The 13,736-nt window shown below is 43.1% G+C and overlaps 1 pseudogene; it reads left to right on the top strand.

Moving 5' to 3' along the window:
• Positions 1-3,501: 3,501 nt before the first annotated feature.
• On the top strand, positions 3,502-13,353 carry LOC136017519 (ubiquitin carboxyl-terminal hydrolase 42-like; annotated as a pseudogene).
• Positions 13,354-13,736: the final 383 nt, after the last annotated feature.

Here is a 13,736-nt window from a genome sequence, read left to right as displayed (position 1 = left end):
GCTAGAAGGTCCTTTGCGCCTGCGCAGTGACCCCTCTGGTCATGGGCAGGGGTCTCAAGATGAAGTAAATGAGTCTTCCTCCTGTGGGCAGGGGTCCTCAAGATGAAGTAAATGAGTCTTCCTCTTCTTAAACTTTTCACCTTTTAATCTTCGCACATGGCTTTAGGGTTTAGTCTGTACCTCATCCATAAATCATCAGCTTCTCCCCCTTATCAATAGACCCAGACATTCGCATTTCCTTGTCAATAGTTGCTTATCGGTAGAATCAGGCCTCTGTCTCCTCCCCTTATCAGTAGTCTGTGCCTTGTTCGCTTGGTAAGCATGATAGGTGTTTACAGCAGACAATACTTTTGTTTAAGCAAGGGATTCTTCTAACTCTCTTATACAATCCCCTGTATTTTCCTTTGTACATTTCATTAACCCTGTATCAATCCCCCCTTTTCTATAAAGTAAGTAAATTCTTTTACTATATTATTTATGACAGAGCTATCCATGTTCTTTCTATCGATTCACAAAATGATTTTGATATACATTGTACATTTCATTAACCCTCTATCAGTATGCCACGACTGATATTGCCAATGCATTTTTCTCCATTCCTTTGACAGCAGAGTGCAGGCCAGTTTGCTTTTACTTGGAGGGGCGTCCAGTACACTTGGAACTGACTGCCCCAGGGGTGGAAACACAGCCCTACCATTTGCCATGGACTGATCCATGCAGCCGCAAAGGGCAGCACTGAAAACAAGGAGCAGAAGAACTACACGAGTTTCAGTGAAGCAGGAAGGGAGAAGTTTGTCGTCCCCGGAGGGCTTTTCCTCAGCATGGCCAACCTCTAACAGGTGCTGCTTTAGGCCACTGAGCAGCCAGTCTGTCTGAGTAGCTACCCTTGGACTTAAAGCCCAATAGTAAAAGGGAAAAAAAGGTTGAGAGTTTGTTCTTCACCTGCATGGGTAGTACCTAACTGCCTGACGTTTTCACAAGCCACTTTGTTTTACTGGCCTTGTGGCCAGTGGAAAGTTTGGGCCAGTTTCACTCCCTCTTAATCCTCCTACAAAGAGCATTTGGAATGAAGTACCATCACACACAAGAACACTATTCCATTTGCTTTGGTAAGTTAAAGAGATATATTGAGCACCACAAATAGCTGATTAAGATGTTGCATTTTAATGCTAAGAAATACTACATTTCCTGCTACAATAGCCTTAGTCATACATTACTCTCAGTAGTTATTCCTGCCGGAGAGAAGAACTTCATCTAACTACAGCATATTAACCCCCAAGGCATTTCCTTCATGCTTCTAGGCAGGCATCCTCACCTGGTTAAATAAACAGGTTTTCAGAAGGGAAGAACTGGTACAAAAGTGCTTCATGGCTTATTAATGCTTCTGTAGTCTCACATTTCTCCAGAAATACTTTATTGGCTGCTTTTCACACCCTTGCGCACATTGGTACCACTGATTCTGGCTTATTTGCATTACAACTCTACTTGTACAGAGCTCAAACTGATGCATGCGTTGCTCAAAAACAAAACCTGAAGCTGCGGAACAGAAGACTCGAAACAGGTGAAGTGAGCAGCTCTGAGATCGCGCTGCTTTGCAAACGCAGGACATACGACTCAAAATCATTTCTAGAAAGAGTCTAAATGTGTTCCATTAAGCCAAGGTATCTCCACACTGACACTTCTTCAAGGATTGTTCCTCCGCAAACATGCAATAAAGCAGAACACTGGCAGGATGACACCCCATGCAAAACAAGGCCCATCAGCAAGCCTGGAACAACCAAACAGCCTCTCCTTGACAGTCAGAAGCGGATTTGACACACATCACCTTGGGAAGTCCGTGGCTTTGCCAGGACGACACGTTTCCCTGTGCTGTATTCCGAGCTGCTCTGCAACTCCAGCAAGCAAAATGGCTTTGATAAAGCACCGGGTCTCCAAAGCGGTCACTGGCACAGTAGGCACGGCTCAGGTTCAACAAGTTTGTGAAAAACTGCCTGCTGCCAGAAGCAGCCCGAAGAAGCCACCCTGCGCTTCCAGCATGGAATTAGGGGCTTTCCCTTAAGAACAGTACGTGCACTGGGAGGAGAAAAGCATCGTGGTAAAAACGGCAGCTCCCGAGGCATGAGCGGCGTTGTTCCTTGCTTGGCGAGCAGGCGGCGGCGGCTCCTGGCGGGGCCTGCCGCCACCCGCGGGGAATCGAACGCTTCGAAGGGTTCCACTTCCCGCCGTCCTCACGTCCCGTCCGTTAGTTGCCATGAGCGCAGAGTCGCCCTAGGCTGCTCGCTGCTGCGGTCCTGCTTCCGGACGGTCCTCGACGTGCGAGCCCGGCAAGCGACACCCGGGGCGGGGCGGGGCGGGAGGGCGCCGAGGCGGCGCGGCCTTGCGGCTGTCCCCGCGCAGTGGTTGCCGCGGGTCGGAAGTGCCGAGCGGGGCTGGGTCGTAGCGTGAGGTGGAGGGAGAAGGGCGAGGCGAGGTGAAGCGAGGGATCCCTCGGAGCCGCGCTCTGCCCTCGCCTTCCGCGTCAGGGTCGCTTTGGTTTGGCTGTGTTTGGGCTCTTGCCGCTCCCGAGCGCGGACGTGCTGCGTGCCGCGCCGGTCCGTGAGAGCAGCGGTGCCACAATGCTTTTCGGGACCAAAACCTGTCGGAAAGGCAGAGCGGGGGGTGAGCGGGTAGGTGCTGCAGGCTTAGCGCTGGTGACGGAAGGCCGGACAGTTCCATTTGGAACGGGTACTATGACGTCAACCGACTTTGAGAGCTTATCTTGCGACCCGGAACAAGCAGACCCTCAGACCCCGGTGAAACACTGGGCAGCCGCGCCTCGGGAGAGCAGAGAAACCCCTGGGCGGACGGACACCCCGGTCCCGGAGCTGACAAACTCGGACCCCTTTGCTTCCCGCTAAGGTTAAAGGGATAATTAACTGCGGGTTTGCTGGGTTGGCGGCTGGATTATTTCTGATGAAAGTGAACAAGCGTGGCGTGTGTGTGTGTGTGTGTGTGTGCGTGCGTGCGCGGGGTGTTCCTTACTTCGAATTTGTGTGTGTGTGTTTGGGTTTTGGTGGGCTTTTTAGGATTTTTGGGTGGTTGGTTTTACTTTTTTGTTGCTGATTTGGTTTGGGTTTTTTTTCTTACGGTAGTGTTGCATTGTGGAAGTGTCGTTTGCAATTTAGAGACGTACAAGTGCCTTCATGTCTACCTGTAGTAGTTTTGTATTGCTCCTTATTTCTACCTGGGTGTTTTTGTGTACGTTATTGTTTTGCAGTCACTGCTGCAAATGTTTGTTTTGTCATGAGACAAATGCGTAATCGCTACTCCCCAGTTACATTCAGTTTTGTGAGTGGGGTTTGAGTTTGGTTGTTGTCGTTTGGGTTTTTTTTTAATATTTCTTACCAGCTATTTAGTTCTTCAAGTTATTTCTTTGATAGTGAGTGACAGAATTTCCTTCTGGAATGCTTCTTGATATTCTGAAGTCAACAAAAAATTTTACCTCTGTTACAGATACCAGCAATGACTTTAAAGAAGAGAATACCTTCAGTGTTTAAAGAGGTATCATTCAGGTGGCCCAACAACTGTCCTGCCAAGAAAAGAACAGCATGCACTGCAAACTTGGGCCGAGTACAACCTGAGGAAGCTCCAGAGAAAGTACCGAGAGGTTCTATTCATTCTAGAACCTCTGAGAAGCCTAAGCCTTTTGGCCGGGAAGAGCTAAGTAAGTGTGTCTTCTGTCCTTCCCCCCTTTTCTTCAGAACAAAACCCCTAAAAGTTAGAAAACGCAGTTCTCGTTTGTTGCACTGATATAAGACGGGGTTGTGATGAATAAAGCCTTCAGCACTAGGCTGCAATTTTGTGAGTCCCCTAAGGCAACTGCAGGCACTGGCGTTGGAAAACCTGTAGTTTTATCTGTTTAAAAATCTACTTGTAACGATCGGTTTTGAGGAGGTTTTTATAGTACACAGACTTAGCCAGGTCTTCTGTGTTGTGCAGAGAAAAGTACATTTCACCTTTGTGTTTATGGCTTCCATTGTTCACAAGTCTCTGCATGCTAACCCTGCTCAGGAAGAGGTCTGGTATCTGTAGGGTTACCTGCTCTGCTAGTTACTCGCTTACTTTTCCGTCCTTGTTCTTACGTTTATTAGCATAGAATTACAAATGTCAATTAAGTTACAATAAGGAAAAAGACCAGAGTGGTAGTTTGTCTTGTACTGGAAGAACTGAAACGGATAAATAAACCATAGTTCAAAACTGTGTGCTGACCTGCAGATTCAAGTGGCCGTGTTTAAGCTGTTCATCTCGTGGGTTTGCGTGGCGGAGCAGACCTGGCTCTTCTGGGTGCTCCTGCAGAATGCTACCTTTTAAACATCCTTTTTCAAAGAGAAACAGTAAATATTTTTTGAAATCTGATTTTTCTTGCAGTTGTTAACGATGGAATTGCCCCACCACGTAAAATTCTTTTTCCACCTGAGAAAATCTGCATGGATTGGCAACAGCCACTGAATGTTGGAGTTGGACTGGAGAACCTGGGCAATACGTGTTTCCTTAATGCTACTCTACAATGTTTGACGTACACACCTCCTCTGGCCAGTTACATGCTGTCTCTTGAACACAGCAAGTCATGTGAGTCCTTTCTAGCATTATTATAAATATGTTGGGCAAAGGTGAAAGAACAAGAGTGATTCTGTGGAGAAAACGCGTGGCTTTCCCGTTTTACCTGTAGAAGCCGGCTTTGAACGCCATCTTCGTGGTCTTTTTCAACCTAAATGATTCTGTGATTCCGTGATTCTTTAACAGAAAGCTCGGAATGGTATATAAAGTGCATTTGTCCATTCAATGCACAATGGTAAAATTGCAAATAAAGACCATTTCTTGCTTTGTGTGAATAATGAAGTACGTTGTAAAGGAAGGCATTTGGTGAACATTTGACATTTGGATTTCCTGCTGGTAGAAAGGTGGTAAACTTTAGGATGTTGGCATCGTGGATTCTTTGTCTCTGCAGCCTAGATACCATAATGTGCTAATACTGCAATAAATGACACGTTCACTATTGACCCATTAAAAAAGATCGCACCCTAGAAAGCACTCTGAGCTAATTTCCGCTGACCTGAAATGGAAATTTGTGTGGGGCAGTATTAAAATTTTGACTGGTTTTATTCTAGTTAAAAGTTTGTCTTTTTTGAACCTTTGAATTTGTGTTCTTTGCATTTCCATTCTACGCTTGAACTGATTTGCCATTGGAGCCTCTTTGCATATCCTTCTAGGTCTATTTTGACAAAGGTACATGCGTGCTTTTTGGTTTGGCATCTTAGTGTTTATTCCTAGAAATTTAACTGTGTTTTTTTGACATAGATAAAAATGTGTCCAGTTAAGAACCCTGTCGCAAAAGGGAGGGCAGAAATACTTACACATACCTTCCTTTCATCTTTCCTTTCTCCCAGAGGGTTCTTAGCTCTGTGTCACGTAGCTCACCTAACAGCAGTATCCTGAAAATCACACACATTCTCTCTTAGCGCTGTGTCATCAATTTCAATAGTGTTTGTCACGGATACTAGTTTTTGGTTTTGTTCTTTTTTGGTAGCAATGCTTATTTGACTAGACTGTGTTGCTTCTTTCACTTTTCAGGTCACGAAAAAGACTTCTGTATGATGTGTACATTGGAAGCTCACATTAACCAGGCCCTGTGTTTCTCTAATAATGCTTTCAAACCTATAGCTGTTATCAATGGCCTTAAAAGTAAGTAATTTCAGATAGTTCTCTTTTGATATATTTGGTAACTTTTCAAAGCACTATCTGATGCATAGAAATGATTTTGGTACTTTTAGAAACGTGAGTTTTCTTTCAGTTTCTATGAGAGAAATATAACCACCTTCTTTTTTATTAGGAATAGGAAAACATTTCTGTTACGGCAGTCAAGAGGATGCACATGAATTCTTGTCCTTCACTGTTGATGCTTTGCAGAGAGCTTGCTTGAATGGAGGAACCACGTACGCGTAAACAAATCATTTCACTTTTAGATGTTCTCTAGCCCCTTTTACTCCTTTCTTTACTACAGTACATTAAAACGAATGTCCTTGGTAAAAACTGTTTGAAGAGTTAACTCGGAGCCTCGCATCATCTGAGGTCTGATTTACCATTTCTTTCCAGATGGGACACATCTTCTCACGCCACCACACTTATTTATCAAATATTTGGAGGATACCTAAGATCCCGAGGTACTTGTTAAAAATCTTCCTGTCCTTTGAACTGGCCTGTGTCTGTTTGTAGTAAAGGCCTCTGTACTTTGACTAAAGTAAAATGTATGAAGACTTTCAATTTGTCCAGTCAGTGCTAAGCATTTGTATTTCGATTCCAGTAAAATGCTTGAACTGCCAAGCCGTTTCAGATAGGCACGAACCATTCCTCAGTATTACTCTGGATATAGAGGTAAGGTGTTTTGTGAATACGGGTCGAGCTGTAGAAGGACCTGTAGAGCTTTCCAAATAAAGGCATTTTACTTAAAAATATATACTGCTAAAAGGAAAGAGCTTGGCGTTGGGTGGGAGTGGATTGGACTTTGGCCTTGTGTGGAAGGCATCTAGGTGCTCTCCCTGTCTGCAGTGGGTTTAAGCTGTAAAAACAGTAATTACATCTAGACAAACGCCTATACTCTCAGACTACTCGATTATTCTGCTTCAGCATCTATACATCTATCGTTAGGCTGATGGGTTTGATCGTTCTCATTATTGATGCCATAGCATAGTACAGATGCTGTCTGTGGCACTGCAGACTTTATTTTCTTATTTCAAAATAGCATCATTTCCACAGGAGGTAAATGCTCAGCGTACTCTGAGGTTTCTGCCTCCTTCACAGTGGTTGCCGGTTGACAGTAGGTCACTTGAGGATGCGCTAGCAAGGTTCTCTCGTTAACTAGCAGGAAGTGTTTGAAATTTTGCATTTCCAGTGACTTAGTGCTCTACTTTCTTATTCATCCAGACCGTTACGTCTGTCACCAAGGCGCTGGAACAATTTGTGAAACCTGAACAACTGGGTGGAGAAAACAGCTATAAGTGCAGCAAGTAAGATTCTTACTAATTCCATCTGAGTCCAAGAGAACGCATTTCATGTTATCACATGAATATCTGGAAAGAGAAGAATTGCGGCCATTAGCTCCTATTAGACTTTTATTCCTACTGCCGCCTGCACTGGGGTTTATTAGCCTTCGTAATTGTGAGGTTGCACACAGAAATGTTCATCTGGCCAGAAGTTAAAGGGGGTGTCTGCTAAGTAGTGGTGAGCTGAAGCACGGAGCTAAGGACAACGATTTGGGGTGGGAGGCAACATCAGCTCGTTGAAGGTCCTAGTGTTCCCTGTGGAAGAAACTGGGATTGGGTCTCAGTGCATGTGAACGGTGGTCATTAACATGAGCAGCCTCTAATGACTCGCTAAAAAATGTCTTGCACGGTTCTCGTGCTGAATTGTTGGGAAGTCTCTCCTTTTTGTCATTAGGATAGATGCTCAGATGTTTGCTTGGCTATGAAAAGAGAATGTTCTAAGACCTTTGTTTTGTAGAGCTGTCCGCTTACATGCTGTTACCTTCTGTCTGTTAACAAACCCAAAGTGCGGCGTATGGGTTCATAAGCCTGCGTGAGAGACGTAAACTTGTTTGAATTTTGGGAGGGGGAAGAATTTGCTGTTAAACATTTGTCTGTGCTTGCTTTTAAGGTGCACAAACATGGTACCTGCCTCCAAGACGTACACAATACATCGTTCCTCCAATGTTCTTATCATGTCGCTGAAAAGATTTGCAGATTTTAGTGGTGGCAAGATCAGCAAGGTATATTTGCAGCTGTAAAGCAGCTTTATCTTCTGTATATCTATGTTCTTTATCTTCTTGGAATGGGAGATTTCCCCAAGAAAAGATCATTTTAAAGAGGGGGAGTTTAGATTGGATATAAGGAAGAAATTAGGGTTAGGGTGGTTAGGGTGGTGAGGCACTGGAATGGGTTGCCCAGGGAAGTTGTGAATGCTCCATCCCTGGCGGTGTTAAAGATCAGGTTGGACAGAGCCTTGGGTGGCATGGTTTAGTGGGAGGTGTCCCTGCCCATGGCAGGGGGGTTGGAACTAGATGATCTTAAGGTCCTTTCTGACCCTAACTGTTCTGTGATTCTCTGATTTAAAAGTTGTTAGTGTTTGCAGGCTGTAACTATAATAACAATTGTCTAAGAAGCGTCAATCTAGCAACTATGGCTTACGGTAACCCTAAGAGTAGACGTCACTCTTAGAGCTAATTCTGTAGAAAACAGTTCTCTGCAGCTTAAATTATTAAATGTTGTTTCTGAGAATAGGTATTTTTAAATGAATGAAGAATATATTTGTGTGATCCTAGCCTGTGTTCTTAGAAGGGTTTTCCTCAGGCTGTTCCATGAAGCGTTTCAGGGTAATATTTGAATCTTCCTGTTTTCTTTTAGCACGTAAACTACCCTGAATATTTGGATCTCCGAGCATATATGTCCCAGTCAACGGGAGAACCACTCATCTATTCTTTATATGCAGTTCTTGTTCATTCTGGTTTCAGCTGTAATGCAGGACACTATATCTGCTTCATAAAGGTGGGTATCGGCTTGATTTCCAGCAGGGTAAAATAAACAAAGAAAATGAATGTTACTGGCAGCCACCATTTTGATGGAGAAAGGTTGAATGATGTGTTCTGTTCGATCTGTTTGGTACGTTTTGTGCTGTAGTGTTCCGCCTGTGATGTCATTTCGACAACATGCATTTTGTCTGAAGGTATCACTGTCTTTTATTTGCAGGCCGGCAATGGATTTTGGTATCGAATGAATGATGCCGTAGTGGAGCGTTCTGATATCAAAACAGTTCTCAATCAGCAAGCTTATTTACTTTTTTATATCAGGTAATACCAGCTACTGACTCTGTTCAGAATATATTTACTTTCCTGTTACTGATACTTTTCTTTCTTTCCAAGTGTTTTTCTTTCTGTCCTAGGCAAAGTTTACTGTTTGTGTAATTCAGTTCTGTCTAACCTGAACTTACCGCTGTCATTTACTGTCTTTCATTGTTTGCCCTTAAACTGGTGAGCTTGTGCATATTGCTCTACATCTGCTCTATGTAGCTGGCTAATATAGAAGAGGAGAAATTACGCCATAGAAGGTGTAAGGGGGAGTTGTTGCTCTGACAAGCACAGTCATTGTAGGGAGACCATTGTCTATTTCTTACTTTGTAGTCTTGGTTGAGTCTTTTATATATGTCTTCTGTGTCACATCATCTGTTCCTTTAAAATTATAGTTGGGGTTTTAATCCAAGAATAGACTGAAAGAAAAACTCTAAACTGAGATCACTGCTTTTTTCCCAAGGCGCTATGATTTGACACTTGGAGAATGTGGGCTTTCCTTACCAGCACCGTCTTATGCCCGTTCATTCCTTGGTCAGCGGGGGCCTAAGAGTAAGCAGGCTGGATTTACGGGACCACGACTTCCTCCTCATATGGTTAAGGTAATTTGCAGGGAGTAAATAATGACACCAAATTGATAATGTTGTTTTCTTTTGATGTGTGGGGGGTATTGTTTTATAGCATCGAGTTCTATTTTCCCTCCCACACTACAGCTTTCTTCACAACCGTCATGCGACAGCCAGAATTATTGAAACAGTGGCTAATCCTAAACTGTGCAGCCATGCTACTTCATTATACTTCCAACTCAAAGTGCTTTCTAAAGCACTGACAGCTACGCTTTTGAGACACTTGAAGGAGTCTATTAATTCTTGATGATGATGATGATAAGAACAATAGCAGTAGTAATAATAATTAAATATCACTCTCCGTCAGTGTTGCTTTAGCTGAGACAGTGAGAAAGATTTTTCTTGGTCCTGAGTAGCAGAGCAATTATTGCAGTGTTTCCAGGGAATGTTTAAAGGGGAAAATAAACATATTTGGGAAGAGCTGTAGTCAATGTTAAGTTGTTTGAGTGGGTTTCAAAAAATGAGGCTCATTTGATACCAAGATGCAGTAAACCAAAAGCAGCAGGAATTAAATACACTTGTTGGACTTAGGTTTACATTGGAAGTGAGGTGTTTATCTTCTTAGGTGGTGAGGCAATTTTTAGAAATATTTAGTAGGAGAATTTAATGTTTTAATAAGTGCTGTGTAATTGCACATATTCATCTTGCAATCTTTTCTTTTTCAATACAGAAATCAAGTTGTGTAAATGGAAATGGACCCCTAAAAGGAGATACAAATCCTCTTGGTATGACCATAAACAAGCCATCTTCAGCTCCACCAACTGCTTGCATTCGAAACGTGGAAATGACCAGGCCTTCATCTACGGATCCATCGAAAGCCCAGAAGATCACTATCAGTATTCCTAACAAATTGCCTGAGCTTCAGACTGTGTCACAACCTGGCTGTGTTACCAGTGCTTTGGAGAATGAGGATCTCAGCAAGGCCGTTCCTTCCTCCACAATTACAGATTCTCTCAGAGCAGAGTCTTCCTCAAATGCATCTACAGTGGCAGTTGCTGCTAACATTTCCAAACAGGAAGTTCCTGATGAAATGTTTGTAGAGCCAGCAGTGAATGTAAGTCCTACAGTCGGCTCCGATGCTCTAGTCCCTTCCAGTGCAGAGTCTTCAGGAAAGTCTGTGGAGTCAAATGGCGTGTTGAAAAGGAATTGCAGCATATCTTCATATGGAATTGTAATGGGGAAGGTGGTTGGCACATTGCAGAATTCCCATTCTTTCTGTGAGAGTGCTGAAGAAGAGAGATCCCATCATGAGCTGCCACAAAATGATTCACTAAATGGTGCTATTAGTTTAGATATTGGATTTAAACAAAGGGACAGAAACTTGATGATTTTGCTTGCCAAGTCCAACCTGCTAAACCTTCTGAGATTTTCTTTGCTAAAACAAATGGATTGCTTTCACGAGCAAGTTATGTATGCTCCATCTAGAACTTCTCACCTATGACGTGTTTAGTATTCAGGAGGAATGTTCCTAATTCATGTGAAATACTGTGAAAACACACAGCACAGATTTCCTCATTAACACTTTGTGCTACTGTCCCATTAGTTTTCTACATTTGTTTTTTTGTGGTTTGTTTGTTAGTTTGTTAACGTCTATGTTTTAATTGTAGATACCTGTAGCTGAGTCACCGATTCCTCAAGAAATAATCTTAGAATCCCTGGCCTGCAACCACCTGAACAGGTTGTCAGAGAAAACAAGGTAAATTGAGTATACTCTGATGAAAACAAGATTTCATACAAGTTTATTATTCTTTTACCCATCTGCTAGTACTATTTAATAGAAAGCTTTAAATTAGTACAGCAAATTCCACACTGTACATGTAGGATTGCAGATGTCAGCACCGAGCATGTGTTATTGTCATATTAAATACAGGCAGATGCCTCCTGGAATGCTTCTGTTTCTTCACAGAATGGTTTTCCATTTTTTACCATTGGAATCCTTTCTCTGTTCTCTTTTTTCCACCCTAGGATGCATGCGAGCCAATACAGGCCTTCGCATAATGAAAGAAACAGTCCAAATAATGGCAAAAGCTGGGGAAAATACTCTGATTATAGATCCCGAAGCAGAGAAAGAACAGAACAAGACAGGAATAAGTATTATCGTTCCAAAGGAGAGAAAACCTGGAGCCCGGAAACATACTGTCAAGATGAAGCACAGAGATGGGAAAAATGCAGATATTACGAGGATTATGACTCTGCTCGTAGAACAGGAAATGGTAGAGAGAGGAAGTACACTCATTCTGACAAAGACTTTGACAAATGGAGTCAATTCTCGAAATCAGAGCGGGATGATCCCTGCAAGAGCAGATGGGCTGACAACACTCACTGCAGAGAGGAAGGAGCGCATCACTTGAGCAGCCACAGAGGGAACCTCCGTCATTGTTCAGTACCTCCGCAGCAGTCTGAAAAACACTCTTGGGAAGGGCACGCACCTCCACCTGCCTCAGCTCGTGCACAATTTGACAACGCTTTCTGGGAAAATAAGAAACTGAGGCTTGGCAAGAGGAAATACAGTGACACAGAAGGAGGCGAAAGCGAAGTGGAAAGGAAACGCCGCAAGATAGATGATAAATATCAAGAGACGGATTACAGGTAAACAGGGATTCCAGCATAATCTGCAATTTTTTCCCTAACTCTTCTCTGAATGTTTCTCATGCCTGTCTTTTTCCCATTGTGTCTAAGTGATTTATAATAATAATCCGCCTGCGGGTTGGTCATTAGGCTGGTCATTAGGTTGGTCAAGCAAACGTAGGAAGATGTTGCTGAATAGCGTTAGAACGCTAGATCTGGAGCACAAAGTTAAGAACCTGTCCTGGTTTAAGCCCAGCCTGCTGAACCCAGGACAGAACCGCATCCGCGCACTGTTCTTGATTAGGTTACAACAGTTACATATTTTTAACTCCACATATTCCACAATTAGCCCCTGTAAGGATTTGTGTACAAACCAAGACTTACTGTTATTTAATCTGAGGGCTTATGTCTGTTGCATCTGAAGTCAGATGTGCAGAAATTACTGCAAAATAGCTGGCACACAGCAAGCCATCACCTGTGGTAAAGTAAATAACACTTCATACACACATCAAACACTGCATCCCTTTTCCTATTTTTAACCTGCATGTTTCCCTCAGACCTCAGGATTTGGATGGCCTTGTGTTTCACATTGACAATGACTAGGACTGGTTTGGCTTTAGTGAATGCTTTTGCCAGCAGGTGGCCAACTCTGGTTATTTCTAAACCAGTCAAAAGTAGAGGAAGAAGTTAAATGTCTTGCACCCCACTACACAGGCCAGGGCCGTTAGGATTAGTGCGCTATTTGTGTAGACGTGAGAGATGTTAACCGATAAACACAGTGACAGAACCCCACTTTGGTCCACTGCTTGCAACACAAGTGGGATATGAGGGCTGTGAAAAGCCATTTGTTAAGTCTGGAGAATTTTAGTATTTCCTCAAGTCCATAGATGTTCATGAACTTCCTCTTGTGGAAGGTCCGTCTTTAAAAATACTAAATAAAGGGGTCTGAAGTAGGAACTTTCACTTTAGCATAGATCCAAAATGCAGTCTGTTTGGATGTGGGGAAGCTACCTTCTCAAGTCCGTCAGATAATATAGTCACAGAGCAGATGGAGCTGTGTGCAGGCTTGAGACTTCTCTTTCAGAAACCTAACCACTGAGACAGGGTTTGGCGTTGAACGTCATGACATGGGCTGACATTGCTTTCTTTTGTCTTTCAGATACAAAGCTCACTGATGGAATCCTTCGATACCCAAACTAAACCTACTGTCAAAACCAACTATGTCTTATCATCAAACCTGACTCTTTACCATCAAAACTGTGTGCCATCAAAGCTGATGGTTTACCATCAAACCTGGCTGTTTACCATCAAGAATGACTCTACCATCAAAATTGACTGCTTACCATCGAACCTGTCTTTGCCGTCAAAACTGACTCTTTACCACCAGACCTGACTGTTTACTGTCAAACCTGGCTTTACCATCAAAGCTGGCACTTTAGCACCAAACCTGACTGTTTACCATCGAAGCTGCCTTTACCATCAAAACTGACTCATTACCATCAAATGTGACTTTTTACCACCAAACGTGACCGTTTGCATCAAACCTGACTGTTTACCATCGAACCTGGCTTTACCATCAAAAAAGATGAGTCTTTACCTTCAAAAACAACGACTCTTTTATCTTCAGACTGGACTTTATCGATGTTGACCATCAAAACTTTGAATTT

The sequence above is a fragment of the Lathamus discolor genome, chromosome 6 (genome assembly GCF_037157495.1).
Source record: "Lathamus discolor isolate bLatDis1 chromosome 6, bLatDis1.hap1, whole genome shotgun sequence".
NCBI lineage: Eukaryota > Metazoa > Chordata > Aves > Psittaciformes > Psittacidae > Lathamus > Lathamus discolor.
Note: the sequence above shows the minus strand (reverse complement) of the source record. Positions and strands in the feature narration are given on the sequence as shown.